At 33.9% G+C, this 17,132-nt stretch overlaps 3 pseudogenes; all 3 read left to right on the plus strand.

The window, feature by feature from the left end:
- The first annotated feature begins 239 nt into the window (after nucleotides 1–239).
- LOC145986428 (NADH-ubiquinone oxidoreductase chain 1 pseudogene) lies at nucleotides 240–2,029 on the plus strand (annotated as a pseudogene).
- A 2,150-nt stretch (nucleotides 2,030–4,179) lies between these two features.
- On the plus strand, nucleotides 4,180–5,520 carry LOC145986894 (NADH-ubiquinone oxidoreductase chain 4 pseudogene; annotated as a pseudogene).
- Nucleotides 5,521–5,593: 73 nt separating this feature from the next.
- LOC145986895 (NADH-ubiquinone oxidoreductase chain 5 pseudogene) lies at nucleotides 5,594–7,093 on the plus strand (annotated as a pseudogene).
- Nucleotides 7,094–17,132: the final 10,039 nt, after the last annotated feature.

Raw genomic sequence — 17,132 nt, forward strand, 5'->3', positions numbered from 1 at the left:
TACCTTATATCTAGTTATTAGGGAATTATATTTAATATAGCTTTACATTTTAATATTTTTTATATTAATATATATTATAATATTAATGTTTAGTTATAACTAGGGGGATGTGCTTCTGGTTAATATGTTGGTTATAACTTTATAATAAACTATTATATTTGTTGGTTTGGAGATTGCTAATTTTTGTAATTTTGTTATAATTTATTTGAAATTTTATTAAAAATTTAGTTTGGTTTTACTTTCTTACTTAATTATATGTTTTAATTGGTTTTATTTTGAAATTATGATTCTATTAGTATATTTATTTAATTAATTAAAGGAATTAGGCAAAATTTATTCTCGCCTGTTTATCAAAAACATCTTTTCATGATTTTTATATGAAGTATAACCTGCCCAATGACGCTTGTTTAATGGCCGCGGTATTTTGACCGTGCGAAGGTAGCATAATCATTAGTCTTTTAATTGGGGGCTAGAATGAATGGTTGGACGAGGAATAGACTGTCTTTAGTTAATTAATGTATAATTTTACTTTAAAGTGAAAAGGCTTTATTTTTTTAAGGGGACGATAAGACCCTATAGATCTTTATATTATTTTAATGATGTTTTGATTAGCAGTATAACTATGTATATTATTAAATAATATTTCGTTGGGGTGATGGGAAGATAATAATTAGCTCTTTTTTATTTAATATTCAATAATTTTTGTTATTTGGGATCCATTTTTAGTGATTTAAAGAATAAGTTACCTTAGGGATAACAGCGTAATCTTTCTTGAGAGATCTTATCGACAGGAGGGGTTGCGACCTCGATGTTGGATTAAGATATCATTTGGGTGTAGCATTTCAAATTTGATGGTCTGTTCGACCTTTAATTTCTTACATGATCTGAGTTCAAACCGGCGTGAGCCAGGTTGGTTTCTATCTCTTAATATTAAGAGTGTTTTAGTACGAAAGGACCAAATACTTATATTATATATGTAATATTGATTAATAATAATTACTATTATGGCAGAGAAGTGCATTGAATTTAGAATTCAATAATGAAGATAAATTTCTTTTTATAGTGGATGATATTAGATTTATTTATTGGAATTATTTCTTTTATTATTTTAGTTGTGTGTGTTTTAATTAGAGTTGCTTTTTTTACTTTATTTGAGCGTAGGGTGTTAGGTTATATTCAAATTCGTAGGGGGCCTAATCGGGTTGGTATTTGTGGTATTTTTCAGCCTTTTGCTGATGCAGTTAAATTATTTACTAAGGAGCAAACATTACCTACTTTAAGAAATTATTATCCATATTATATATCTCCAGTTTTTAGTTTATTTTTATCTTTGGTTGTTTGGGTTGTTTTCCCATATCATACCTTATTATTTAATTTTTATTTGGGGGTGTTTTTCTTTTTATGTTGTATAAGAATAGGAGTGTATAGAGTAATATCTGCTGGGTGATCATCTAATTCTAATTATGCATTACTTGGTGGGCTTCGAGCCGTTGCTCAAACTATTTCTTATGAGGTTAGATTAGTATTAATCTTATTATCTTTTATTTTTTTAATTGGTGGTTATAACTTACTTTTATTCAATGTTTTTCAGGATTATTTATGGTTTATTTTTATTGCTGTACCATTGGCGCTAGCCTGGTTGAGTTCTTGTTTAGCTGAAACTAACCGAACTCCTTTTGATTTTGCTGAGGGGGAGTCTGAACTTGTTTCTGGGTTTAATATTGAGTATAGTGCTGGTGGGTTTGCTTTAATTTTTATATCTGAATATGCTAGTATTTTATTTATAAGTGTTTTATTTAGAATTTTATTATTGGGGGGATATCATTTTTCTTATCTTTTTTATTTAAGGGTTATTTTTTTAGGCTTTATTTATATTTGAATTCGAGGTACACTACCACGATTTCGTTATGATAAACTTATATATTTAGCTTGGAGGAGTTTTCTTCCGGTTTCTTTGAATTATTTATTTTTTTTTGTTGGTTTTAGGGGCTTGATTGTATCAATTTATATTTAGTTGCATAATAATTAGAATGTGAAGACTTCTAGAATATTTACATTCTATTTTATGTTTTCAAGACATACACTTAAAATTTCAGTCAAGAAGTCATTTTTTTAAAATTTTATCTCATAATAGTAGGGTTGCTGGGGATATAATGAAGTATATAAAATATATAATTGTTAATACTTGCCCAGTAGTAATATATGGGGTTTCTACGGGTCGGGCCCCAATTCAGGTTAATAAAATAAAGGTTGCAAATATTAATCAAAATAATACTTGGTTTAAGGGGTAAAATTGTAGACCACGAAAATTTCTTTTATGGTGTATTGGTATAATAAATAAAATTATAATAGATAATACTAGTGCTACTACTCCTCCAAGCTTATTTGGGATTGATCGTAGAATGGCGTATGCAAATAGAAAGTATCATTCTGGCTGAATATGTACAGGGGTTACTAGTGGATTTGCGGGGGTAAAATTTTCAGGATCTCCTAGGGCTGTTGGAAATATTAGTGAGAGTTGTATTAATATTAAAATTATAAGTATAAAACCTAACATATCTTTTATGGAGAAGTATGGATGGAATGGGATTTTATCCATGTTGCTATTAATAGATAGTGGATTATTAGATCCGGTTTGATGCAGAAAAAGTAAATGAACTATGGATATTGCTATTAAAATAAATGGTAATAAGAAATGGAAGGCAAAAAATCGAGTCAGTGTGGCACTATCTACTGCAAATCCACCCCAAATTCACTGAACTAATATAGTTCCTAAATATGGAATTGCCGAGAGTAAGTTAGTAATTACTGTAGCACCTCAAAATGATATTTGACCTCATGGTAATACATATCCGACAAATGCTGTTGCTATTGTTGCTAATATAATTATAACCCCAATAGATCATGTGTGAAAATATAAGTAGGATCCGTAATATATTCCTCGTCCAACATGTATATATATACAAATAAAGAATATGGAGGCTCCATTAGCATGAATAGTTCGTAATATTCATCCATAGTTTACATCTCGGCAGATGTGTATTACTCTGGAAAAGGCTAAATCTGTTCTTGAAATATAATGTATTGCTAAAAAAAGACCTGTTAAGACTTGGATTGAAAGACACATTCCTATAAGTGAACCAAAATTTCATCAGTATGAAATATTTAGTGGGGCTGGTAAGTCCACTAATGCATTATTTGCTAGTTTAAGTAGAGGGTGATAGATCCGTGCTGGCTTTGTCATTTGTAATTATTTAATTATTTTTAGGGGGCCGTGCGAAAGTCTAGTAATTTTTACAATTGCAATTAATGTAATAAATAAATATACTACTGTTATAGTAGTTATTATTATAATGGATTCATTGTATAATTTTATTCCTGGCAGGGGGGGGGTATTTCTTCAGGTTGTATAGGTATCTATATTTTGTAATATTGAGGGGGTTAATAATGGATCTATTATTATTAATATAAATAAGCATAATAATATTAGGGTTATACCTAAAATCAATATTTTTATTCTTATTTTGAATATTTCATTTGGTGTGAGTCTTGTTGTATAAATAAATAGAACTAATATTCCCCCTAAAAATACTAGGAATAATACATAAGAAAGTCATGGGGATTTTAGGAATGTTGATATTGTTAGGCATGCAGTAACAGTCTGTATAATTAGTGTAATCCCTATAGATAGTGGATGTTTTATATATAATATTATTAGTGCTAATAGTGTTATGATGATAATTAGTATTCATTGTATTTTAATATCAAGGAGTAGTTTAATAAAAATATTGGCTTTGGGAGCTAATGATGATATAATTATATCTTCCTTGATGTTTTTAGAATTAATAATTCATTTATGATTTACAAGACCATTGTTTTTATTAAACTATAAAAACTTATGTTAAGCATATTACTTATATTAATTATTTTATTTATTAGATTTTTATGTTTTATCTCTCAACGTAGGCATTTATTAGTAACTCTATTAAGACTTGAATTTATTGTATTATCCTTATATTTATATATAACTTATTATTTTATTAATAATCAGGAAGAAGCTTATTTTTGTTTATTATTTATTTCATTTTGTGTATGTGAGGGGGCCCTTGGCCTCTCTGTTATAGTATCAGTTACACGCACTCATGGTAATGATTATTTTAATTCTTTTGTATTATTAAAATGTTAAAATATATTTTTTATTTTATATTTTTAATCCTTTTGAGATTTAATAATTCTTTATGAATGGTGGTTCAAATTTCTATTGTTTTTGGTTGTTTTTTGTTTTTATTAATGGTGTGATTTGGTATAGGAGTATGGGGGGCTGGTTATTTTATTGGATTAGATGTAATGTCCTATTCTTTAATTTTACTTAGTATTTGAATTATCTTTTTAATAATAGTGGCTAGAAATAGTATTATATCTATTTATTTTTATCCTTGTAGATTTATGTTTTTATTAATTATTTTATTATTATTATTAATATTAACTTTTATAAGAATAAATTTTTTTTTATTTTATTTGTTTTTTGAGGGGTCATTAGTACCTACTTTATTTTTAATTTTAGGTTGGGGGTATCAACCAGAGCGAGTACAAGCGGGAGTATATTTACTTTTTTATACATTACTTGCTTCTTTACCCCTTTTGGTTGGTATTTTTGTATTAAATTATAGGGTTGGTGGTTTATACATATATATATTTAGATATATTAATGTTGATATAAATTATTTTGTTTGGTATGTTAGAATGGTGTTTGCTTTTTTAGTAAAAATGCCTATATTTTTGGTTCATTTGTGATTACCCAGGGCTCATGTGGAGGCTCCAGTTAGTGGGTCTATAATTTTGGCTGGGATTTTATTAAAGCTTGGGGGATATGGTATTTTGCGAATTATTTCTTGTATCGAGAGATTAGCTATTAAATATAATATTTTTTGATTTGGTATTAGAATTGTTGGAATTTGAATAATTAGTCTTGTTTGTATGCGTCAAATTGATTTAAGGGCCTTGGTTGCATATTCATCTGTAGCACATATAGGTCTTGTTTTAATGGGGATTATAACTATAGGAGCATGGGGGATAAATGGTGGTCTTACTTTAATAGTAGCACATGGCCTTTGTTCTTCTGGAATATTTTGTCTGGTAAATATTACTTATGAACGATTAGGTAGTCGTAGTATATTAATTAATAGGGGAATAATTAATTATATTCCTAGATTATCTTTGTGATGATTTATATTAAGAATTACTAATATGGCTGCTCCACCTTCTATTAACTTATTGGGGGAGATTAGTTTATTAAATAGAATTATTGGGTGATCTTATTTTAGTTTTGTGGGTGTTGCATTACTTTCTTTTTTAAGTGCTGGCTATACTTTATATTTATATTCTTATACTCAGCATGGAATATATTATTCTGGTGTGTTTTCTTGTTGAAGAAGTAATATTCGTGAATATTTATTATTATTTTGTCATTTATTTCCATTAAATTTTTTAATTATTTTTTGTTCTCCAATATTTCATTGAATTTAAAATATTTAAGTAGTTTAAATAGAATATTAAGTTGTGGGCTTAGTGGTAACTAAGAGTTCTTAAATCAATGGTTTTTAATTTTTTTATTACAAGCATAGTATCTATTATCTTATTGATTAGTAGAATAATTTTATTATTATTGGGGATAATGTTTTTAATTAAGGATGTTACAATTTTTATTGAGTGAAATATTATTAATTTGAATAGTTCTAGCATTATTATAACAATATTATTTGATTGGATATCTTTAATTTTTATAGGCTTAGTTATATATATTTCTTCTATGGTTATTAATTATAGAGGTTCTTATATGGAGGGAGACTATAATATAAATCGATTTGTTATTTTAGTTTTATTATTTGTTGGATCTATAATGTTTTTAATTATTTCTCCTAATATTATTAGAATTATTTTAGGATGGGATGGTCTGGGATTAGTTTCTTACTGTCTAGTAATTTATTATCAGAATGTTCGTTCCTATTCTGCTGGAATATTAACTGCTCTGTCCAATCGAATTGGTGACGTGTTTATTTTGTTATCTATTGCTTGAATATTAAACTATGGTAGATGGAATTATATTTATTATTTATGATTAGTTTCTGATTTTGATATAATATTAATTACTAGATTTATTATTATTGCTGGAATAACAAAGAGTGCACAAATTCCGTTTTCTGCGTGATTGCCGGCAGCTATAGCTGCACCAACCCCAGTTTCTGCATTAGTTCACTCTTCTACTTTGGTTACTGCTGGGGTTTACTTGTTAATTCGTTTTGGAGATATATTAATATATACTGTTTTTGGTAGGGTACTTTTATTATTATCTGGATTAACTATATTTATAGCCGGGGTTGGTGCTAATTTTGAATATGATTTAAGGAAAATTATTGCTTTGTCTACATTAAGACAACTTGGTTTAATAATATTAACATTATCTATGGGATTAAAGGAGTTATCATTTTTTCACTTGTTGACACACGCTATATTTAAGTCTTTATTGTTTTTATGTGCTGGTGTAGTAATTCATATTATAGGGGATGTTCAGGATATTCGTTGTATGGGGGGTTTAATTAATAAAATACCAATAACTATTTCTTGTATAATAGTTTCTAGTCTTGCCCTATGTGGAATACCATTTTTGGCTGGATTTTATTCTAAGGATTTAATTTTGGAAATATTAAGTATATCTTCTTTTAACTTAGTAATATTTATTTTATTATGAATTTCTACGGGTATAACCATAGCTTATAGTTTTCGATTAAATTATTATTTGGCTGGTAAGTCTTATAGAGGTAGATCATTTCAATTCTTTTCTGATGAGGGGGGGTGAGGTATATTTAAAGGCATATTAGGCTTGCTATTATTATCCGTTGTGGGGGGTTCTGGGTTAATATGATTAGTTTTTCCTTCTGTTTTTGTTGTCATTATCCCCCTTAATTTGAAAATAGGGGCAGTTATTTGTATTTTATTGGGGGGATGAATTGGGTATAATATTACATCTTTTTTGTTTGACGTTTATCCATTTTTTAATAATAAAATAATATACTATTTATTAGGAGGAATATGATTTTTACCTTATTTATCATCTGGCGGATTAATTGGTAGTTCATTTGTTACTGGGGGTTTATATATTAAGGCTATTGATTATGGATGAAGTGAACTTATGGGTGGGCAGGGAGTATATAAATATATAAGGAGTGGTTCTTTGAATATTCAACTAATACATTCTAATTATTTTAATATTTATTTTATATTTTCATTTTTAATAGTAATTTTATTAATACTTTATGTGTGTTTATATAGCTTATAATAAAGCATGATATTGAAGTTATTAGGAAGAATAAAATAATTCTGTAAACATTTCTTGAACTTATTTAAAGTTCAGCTTTATCATGAAAAGATAATGTAACTTTATACTAAAGAAATAAGATGAAGAGTACTAATGGAATTTCACCACTAAGGATGGAAGTTAGCAGCCTCCACTTAATAATATACCCCTTAACTGAGGAGATAACCCTAATTTTATTATTAACGAATTGAATAGCGACTAAATTGAAAATGCAATATTTACGTATTTGTTATTTTCACATTTTTGAACGTAATTGGATAATGACCGTTTTCCGTCATTCCCCTCAAATTCCTACGTTGCCTCTGTAATAAAATTCTGATGCTCGTATTTTGAAATTCGAAAACTCTAGCATAATTCCCTTACAGTATTTTTCGGGTCGAAAATAAACTTTCTTTAAGTTCCCTAGCAACGTCCGTTTCCATGGACAACAACAGGCACGGCAAGCTATAAGGAATTGCATGTCATTATACCCCCTAAATATTTAGTTAAAACAAGCACGATGTAGATATTTACGCATTAAGTATAACAATATATACGTAATTGTATCTGGGCTGAAACTCCTTATCATGTAGATGTCACCCTTGTTTCAGGCACCTTTTCAAAACCATGAGTTGATTCATCTGTGTGTTACTTATCTGTGAGAAATATAATGTAGCTGGACAATTAAGAATTGAAGGAAGCAATGTGTGCAAAAGAAATGCCCGTGGCAACGGTTGCTAAGGGCGTGAGAAAAGGGCATTTTCACCCTTAAGGAAGGGCCGATTGAGCGATTTTTTAATTTTCTCGCTCTTTTGGGACGATTTCATTGGGGGTCGTAATCGGACATTTTTCGCCTCCGGGGCTTCCTTCACGGAGAACATTTATGTCAGTGAGTGAGTGAGTGGTGGGATTGGGGCTATATATATATTGGATAAGAGGCATGATTTAAATACTTTTTATACTTCAAATATCTATAAGAAGGATTTCGAACCGAATCGACAAGTTTCCAGTGACACCCGACAGCGAGGGTTCACACCGAAGTGACAAATAAGCAACACGGACCCCTCCAGCCTATAAGCAAGCATTCGCCGAGCATGGGCGAAGAACGGACATGCTCGTCATTGAGAAATTACCCAGTCTGAGTAACATGCAAGGGACAAGGAACATGTGTCCCTTGTTGCATGTCGCTTCGGTCTGAAAGTTCCTCAAAGGTTAATATCATACATTTATATATTAAGGTTGTTATATGCCATGAGATTTTTTATGCTACATGTGCCATTAAATTTTTATTAAAAGTGATAAATATAAATTCTCAAATTATTTGTAGTCCAAAATTATAAAATAGATTAATACGAAGACTTGAACATCAACCAGTTAGCTTATAGTTATGGTCAGTGGCGTGCCCAGGATTTTCGAAAGGGAGGGGTTATGTACACTTTTTCGGGTAGTCAGCCCTCATTTCGTCATCTTTTCCTACCTTTGATGTTCCTTTTTTTAGGAGTATTGAGGCAAAGGGGGGGTTATAACCCCCACCAACCCCCCTTGGGCACGCCACTGGTTATGGTTATAACATGGAAATCAACAAACTTGGGAAATTTCACACACATTACAAAACAAGAAAGTTAATTTCCATAGGAACCCATTGCATTCCCATTATGAAATTTTGCACACAAATAGTCAATTGATGTCTTCAAAACATTTATTATTTTTTAAAAAAAATTAAGGGGGTGTTTTGAGATTTTCAAACAAAATTTCGAGATTATGAAAAATTGCAATATTCAAGTAAAACAGCCATGATGCATTTCAAATTAAAGCTCATAAAAAGCAGAAGAAAATGACACCAATTTGAGCTCTCCAGGACAAATAGTTTTTGATCTACAGCTGTTTAAAGATCTCAAACTGTCGTCATTTTTTTGGATTCTTGCTTTTTTGAAATTCAGTAATTCAAAACAAAAACTATGAGCCCAAAAAAATTGAAATTTGGCAGTTTTCGTCCTCTTCACAGGTACGTACTACGAATAAACAAAAAAATCTTAAAAATCTGAATCCCAAAGATTCAAAAATATTTTTTTTTATTGGTTGATTTGACATGGACACAGGAGCTGCACTCTTTAAAAACAAACACCATTGGATATATTAACGTTCACCCACTACGGCCGCTACGGAGATACCTTACTGAAATGTTCCTCTTGAGACCTCTTGAGACCTTAAATTCTCTAACATGCGTAAACAACTTTCGTTAGAAGAAACAAAAAAAATCATTTTATTTGTAACTGTAATATATTTTTGAAACCTACTATAATTAAAATTATTGCCATAAATGAATAATATTTCAATTTTCTATATGTAAAATATCATTTAGTATGATGTGCCATCTGCTGAGATAAATTTAAGCAAATTAGAAAACTATTTCTGCCCAGGGTCTGCACACTTACCCTCCGAGTAGTGTGTTTTTTGAGTGTCAGTGAAGCGTTTTATAAGCATACGCTAGATTTTGTAGTAGGATGAATTGCTACAGGGACGTCACCAAGGGAGTTCCAGAGTAGACCGGGCTTGCCCAAAATGTAATAGGTCAATCTCTTAAGTAAAATAAAATTAATTAAAGATGAAATATAATATTGACTATGCTAGAAAACCTTAAGTTTCTGAACGTGATACAATTAAAGATTCCATCACATTAATAAGTAAACAAACAACTAAAATTTAATAATATTACATTTAAAATCAAACCTTCCAGTCTATCCCCTCGTCTAATGGCGGCAGCTGACACCCACCAGCCCTGCAGCTAGATATTTTGGCGCCCTAGGCAGGATTGTGGTTTGGTGCCCCTAACCCCCCCCCCCCCACACACACACCCTACCAAGCACGGACATTTTATGTGCTTCCTTCGATAAATTCTTCTTATGCCATAATTTGTGATTTTTACATCCTACAAATTTTGAAATGAGGAAACAAAGAAACTCATTAAAAATAATACAGGTTTTATTTCAAGATTCGTAAAAAGAAATAGGTTTAGCATATTTAATAATATTTAATAATATATTTGTGTCCGAAGAATATATTTAAAACCATACTACAGAGTGTCACAAAATGAATATTACCATTTCAAATGTAAGTAACATATTTATTAATCAATCTGTTGACAAGAAATTTGAATAACACATAGTATACAAACAGGAGATTCTGGTGATCTGGGAGGCCAGTAAAGTCAGAGTATCGAGAGGGTGATTGGACCTTACTTCTTCGAGAGCGATCACTGTCAATGGCGAGAGAACAAGCCAGAAACATGGTGGCAGCAGGATGGTACAATAGCACATACGACCAGACAGGCAATGCAGCTGTTAAAGGACATCTTTGGGGGGTTACCTCAAATACCGGTTGTTTAGAAGTAAGCCCAGGACACTCCCATCTCAAAAACAACATCCAGGAGGAGATTCAAGCTATTGGTCCAGACACATTAAGAAAAGTCATGGAACACGCCATGGAAAGGGCACGTATCTGTCTGGTGAATAATGGAGCTCACCTACGTGATATCATATTCCACACCTAAATAATGAATCTCCTGTTTGTATGCTATGTGTCATTCAAATTTCTTGTCAACAGATTGATTAATAAAGATGTTATTTACATTTGAAATGGTAACATTCATTTTGGGACACCCTGTATTACTACCACTTTGGGAAACAGAAAGTTCCTCAGTTTGTATGAGTAAATTAAGAAAAAAGGTTAAGATTAATAATTAAAATAAATAATGGAGTGTGTAATGTGTTATGAATAGAAAAATGTAATTTAAAATTATTCAATTCCGCTTGAAGAAGATAACATTGTTATAAACAATGTATTACACATTATTCTAAGTAAAACTAAATATTTATAAAACCCGAGTGATATCTCAGAAAGAAAATAACTAGAAATTAACTTTTCTTGCTTTCAATGATGCAAAATCGTCAATTGTCCTATTAAAATTGGATATTTTTGCATATTTATTTTTCAATTGACAATATTGAGAGATAATTTAGCCTCTCCTGACCCATTGACGATCTCAGGCAGTTTCCTTTTATTATTTTTTTTTTAGCTTGAACTAGGAACAACGTCATATAGACCTACAGAGTTGAATAGTGGCATATCTAATGCGGTGACCCCCAAAAGGAAGTATCTAGGAGAGACTTCATCACTTGACTTTACTCGGACATAATTAAACTTAAATCCCTAATATCTAATTTGCATTGAAAGAACACATAAAATTTACTCTTCGAACCCAAAACTTATATAAATCTCTGCTAACACCTCGATCATTGAGGTAGGTCTAGGCTAAAGTTGCTGCTAGATATATCACGTAAATTCTGACAGATGTGAAGGGAGGGTGTTTCTTTTTCTCTTGATGGCTACTTCCTTCACACTGGATTTTAGTGATTATTTTATTGGCTACTAAGTTAGTGATTTTTGTTCACCTGTAGATGAGAAAGCGTTTGAACTCGAATAACCTACGACGTAGATAAAATTAGTCAAGTTTAGTTAGTCAAATTTAGTGCTGTAAGCGTAGCTTACTCGGCAGTCAATAAATACGTGACATCATAACACCACTGCTGACAGACAGTATATTTCTCAAGCTGCTGAAGGTGTCGCTAGTTGCTCGTGGCAAATTAACAATTTCCATTTGCTTATTTTCCCAATTCTACAACCTATGTTGTTTTAAGGGATGGAACTCTGTTGATCCGAAGCAGATGATGTCTTATGCTTATTGAGGTTTTAATTTTGATTCATTGATTGATTAATTAGATTTTTCCCTTCGTGTTTCTTCCACTTTTGGCTAATTGTGAAGATTAGGATGAGTGGTACTAACATGTAAAAGATGAAGGGACACAATCACAAACACATATGTATATTACACAACACAAGTCCTACGTAGGATTATACTGGTCATGGGTTCAGACACCAGAGCATAGTTAGTCTGCCAAATGCAGTTCAGGGTTTATTTTAATTCATGTTCATCACTTTGGGGAAAACAAACTGAATGAAAATGGTGCTGGACAATAGAAGGTCTATTTATTACTTTTATTTCTACGTGTACAACGCGTCGCACCAAACGAAGAGAAAGCTGCAAGTTCTGTGAGTGGGAATAGTTCCAGTGCTGTTGTTTCGAAAGATGAAATACCGACTGTCCCACAAAGGGGTTTACACTATTTGAATGTTAATAACAGAGAAAGTATTACAGATAACCTGATGGAACTTGTTGTATCTGGATCTGTCATGATTAGAGCTTGTTGCCATTCATTTGTTTTTCTTTAATTTCAGTTCAGTTGCCAGTAGTGACGAGTAATTGACAAGATGGCTGGGAACCTTTCCGTTGAGCAACGGCAGTGGATTTTAAAGTGTTTTTGGAAATGTGAGAACATGAAAGAAGTGCAGAGACGATGGCGGGCAGAATTTGTTGTATGGACTTCTTGGGGGATCTTGTGAAAGTTTGTACCACTGCTTCCATCCCTCTTTCGTCCGATACTGATTTCTTCCTGAAACTCCGTCCCAGATCACACGCAGTTCCTTCCCTCTCAAACTTGTCGCGTAATTTCGTAATTGTTACACGTGACGGTGGCGCAGTATCAAATTCTGCCCGCCATCGTCTCTGCACTTGTTTCATGTTCTCACATTTCCAAAAAACACTTTAAAATCCACTTCCGTTGCTCAAAGGAAAGGTTCCCAGCCATCTTGTCAAATACTTGTCACTACTGGCAACTGAACTGAAATTAAAGAAAAACAAATGAATGGCAACAAGCACTAATCATGACAGATCCAGATACAAAAAGTTCCATCCGGTCATCTGTAATACTTTCTCTGTTATTAACATTCAAATTGTGTAAATCCCTTTGTGGGACACTCTGTAGATACCTAGTGACGTTCCTAAAAATTCAACTGATCAGTGTGAACTTCTAGTAGTTACAGTGAACTTAGTGGGGGAAATTACTCGTATTTAGCAAAAGAACAAGACATGGGACAGCCTTTATCTATTCATTCATTTGGTTTGTTTTACTTCGCTTCTCTGCCACTTTTTGCTAATCGCGAACACGAGAATGAGTTATGCTTTTCCCTTTGGCGCGGGTGGGGGGTCCACTCAGTGGCTTATTTGTGATTTCATTTCGGGGGGGTAGGTTTTTTGGATATGCAAATTTATATATGTTACCAGTCACTGGCGTACGGAGGGGGTGATGGGGATTCAGTCCCTCCCGAAATTTTGAGAAAATAAAAAAAATTGAAATGAAAACAATTAAAAACTCGGGAAAAACCAAAGTGGTATATGCAAACGCCCCTTAAAATGACACGCAATTTCCATTTTGTTTTTGGACAACTTTTAAAACGAAGGTTAAACATGGTAATTATGAAATATTTCATACGCTATTCCCCTCCCTAGTATGCAGTTATGTAATATCCACCTTTACAATTCCAGTCCCCTCATGAGGAAATTCTGCGGACGCCAGTGTTACCAGCTAGTAAACGAAATTATTGCCACTAATATTACCTTAGAGTTCTAAGTACCCTAGAACAGTGGTTCTAACCGAGGACATGAAATCTTATGATAACACACGCAATTTAGAAACAGCATATTTGCATTCTAAGAAACCCCAAACTTATGCGCTAGAAGAGATATTAAACTATTAACATTGAGAAAACTTTACCATATTGCCTGTTCAACATGCGGCGAGAAATGTGATGTATTTATTTTATAAACCTGATGAAATAACTCTACTTGCCATGGCGCCATGTTCTTTCTTTGTTTTTTTTTTTTTGTTTAATTAACAAAGGCTCTGGGTGCTTTTTGTAGAATTTCAGATGCGAAGTTGAAAAATATTTTCCTGAATGCTTTTCCAGTGGTGTTTGTTCCATAGTTAAGAAATTATGTACTAAATGCTTTCATTGTGGGAAAGGAATAAAAACATTAATGGAGGGATTTTAACAATCATATTCTGAAGGGGATAAAAACCTTTGTGAGGGAAAATCTTCGGCATCCGTTCCCCACCATCAATTCGCAAAGTGGATATGACGAAATATTAGCCGCATCCAGAAAGTAAGTTTCCCACTCGCCCACAGGTAGCAGGCCATCCGTATTGAAACCGGTTTTGCGCATGCGTGAGAGGCACATGCCCTGGCAAGTGAATGTCCTAGAAGACACCTCCCGAAAGTCCTCAGTAGCGCCGCGAAGCGATGAAACATGGCGGCTCTTATTCCATCTTCCGCCGCGTGCGAGGTTCGTTCGGTGATCAAGTTCTTGAACGCACAAAACATACAGCCGATCGAAATTCATCGTCAGCTGTGCCAGGTGTATGGACCAGACGTCATAAGCAGCAGATGGTGCGTCGTTGGTGCAGGACATTTACTGAAGGCCGGCAAAATGTGCATGACGACGAGCGCATTGGGCTGGCATCGGCCGTTATGGACGAACTTGTGGAGCAGGTGCAGCAGCACAAATTGGAGGATCGTCGCGTCACGATCACGGATCTCAGCAACAATTTCCCGCAGATTTCTTGGTCGTTGTTGCACGACATTGTTACCAAACGTCTCTTGTTCCGGAGTGCCCGGTGCGTGCCGAAGCAACTGACGCCCGAACACAAAGGAAAACGCATGGGCACGGCGCTGATATTTCTGCAGCGTTCTGATGACGATTTTCTCAACCGGATCATAACAGGGGATGAGACGTGGGTTGCATACACCACCCCAGGAAGCAAGCTGCATTCTATGCATTGGCGTCGCAGTGGATCTCCATGCAGGACGAAGTTCAAGGATACTGTGTCGGCGCGAGAAGTGATGTACACGGTGTTCTGGGACAGACAAGGCATTCTGCTCATCGAGTTTCTGCCCAGAGGTGAGACTGTGAACGCTAACCGTTACTGTGAAACACTGGAGACATTGCCATTCAGAATAAGCCACGGGTTAAGCCGGGTTGATCTTGCTGCACGACAATCCGAAGCCGCATATGGCTAGGCGCACTGCAGCCCTTCTGGACAAGTTCGGTTGCGTGGTGTTCGATCATTCATCGTACAGCCCGGATCTCGCTCCCAGTGATTACCGCCTGTTCTTGCACCTGAAAAAGTTCCTGTCCGGTCAACATTTTCACAGCGACGAAGAGGTTCAGACGGCTGTCACACAGTATTATCTCATATATAATTTTTATCTCAAATCATTAAGAAACCACACATACCCGTTCTAAGGAAACTCGCGCGCGCTATAATCACTCTTTACCAACTCCAAATCCCAAACTCTTGTACAGATGGGGGCTGGACACCGACAGCGGAACACCTAGCCTCTGGGGTGGAGCATTCTTTGACAACAATAATTGCAAAACGTAAAAATAAATGGTCTTAAACCAAGAGCTCACCCGCTCTCGGTTGCCGGCTCCTGATGCAAGATGCATCAATAAACAATATTATGTAATGTATAGGGCGTGCGAGCTCCAAAAACTTCTCACTCATAGATCCTGGAGCCCGGGATCCGGTACATGCTAGATCACCACACATTACAGCATATCACCTAAAATTGTAATACAAACAATATGTAACGGAAGATACTTATTCACGTGGAAAAATGTATAGCATTGTACTGTCTACAAATGTAATGTAATGTAACTCAATTTATTAACTATGTTATTTAATCTTGTATTGTTTTCTTTTTATTTTCAGTCTTATGTATCTGCAATTATCAATAAAATAGTAGTGCACAACGATAACGGGGGAACCGTAATTCGAGCAAAAGACGTCCCAGTTTATTGCAGAGGCACTGGGACAAGCGTACGCCCTCGAATGCATACGGGTGGAGGTTTGGTTGTATTCGGGGGTTCCCCCCTTATTGTCACACAGTGGTTCGGCGCCCAGGTCCCACGCTGTGACAAGTACCTGAATTCCGGCGGGAATTATGTTGACAAGTAACTGGACAAGTGCTGTATCTGTGGCAATAATGCATTGAATGAAATAATGTTTCCTTTTTGTGCACTACTACAGGGAAACTTGTGCTTGTATATAAACTACATAATTTTCATAGAAAATTTACAAGAGTGAATTTTAGTATGTAGTAAATAATACGTCTTATTTCACAAGCATTTCTTGTGGAATGGTTTCAAGACGATTTTAGTCTAAAAAGAATCATACCTGCTTGCGAATATCGGTTATTTACAAGAAAGCTTCAAAGGGAGAGACTCTGGAAGTTCATGCTAACCCTTCTGAGCAAACGAGAAAGCGTTCTCGTAAAATCTTTTTGTAATGGTGTGGAGAGTTCACTGGCCCCACCTGACTAGAGATAATCAAAAGAACGTTGGCATCTTTGCTTTGTAAATTGGGCACAATATGCACAGATTGCAGAATGGAGCTCAAAATCAAGATTAAACGAATGCAATTTCACCTAAATATTCCACATTCTCAGGTTGCCTATTTTGGTCTTGAGAATGTTTCCATAATCATCTCATTGGAAATATGCAGTTTTATACTAGTCTCCCTTATCGCACAACACTGGAGCAACCTAGCTTTCTGACGTCAGACGAGGAATGCCTACGTTGTTAGGTTTGGTTCTATATTATTATAAATACACTGAAAATGTAGTATTTATGCTAAGAGAACTAAACCTAGCTAGCCTAACCTAAACGACGCACCCAAAACTTTTAATCCAATCAATCAATCAAAACCTAACCTAACAACTTAGGCAGTTAGCCTAACGATAAAATCATTCCCTTGTGACGTCAGAATGCAAGGTTGCTCTAGTCTTGTCTAAGAAGAAAGAGTCGTTTTATCCAAGATGA

This window comes from Lepisma saccharinum, chromosome 4 (assembly GCF_977018435.1).
Source record: "Lepisma saccharinum chromosome 4, izLepSacc3.1, whole genome shotgun sequence".
NCBI classification, from domain to species: domain Eukaryota; kingdom Metazoa; phylum Arthropoda; class Insecta; order Zygentoma; family Lepismatidae; genus Lepisma; species Lepisma saccharinum.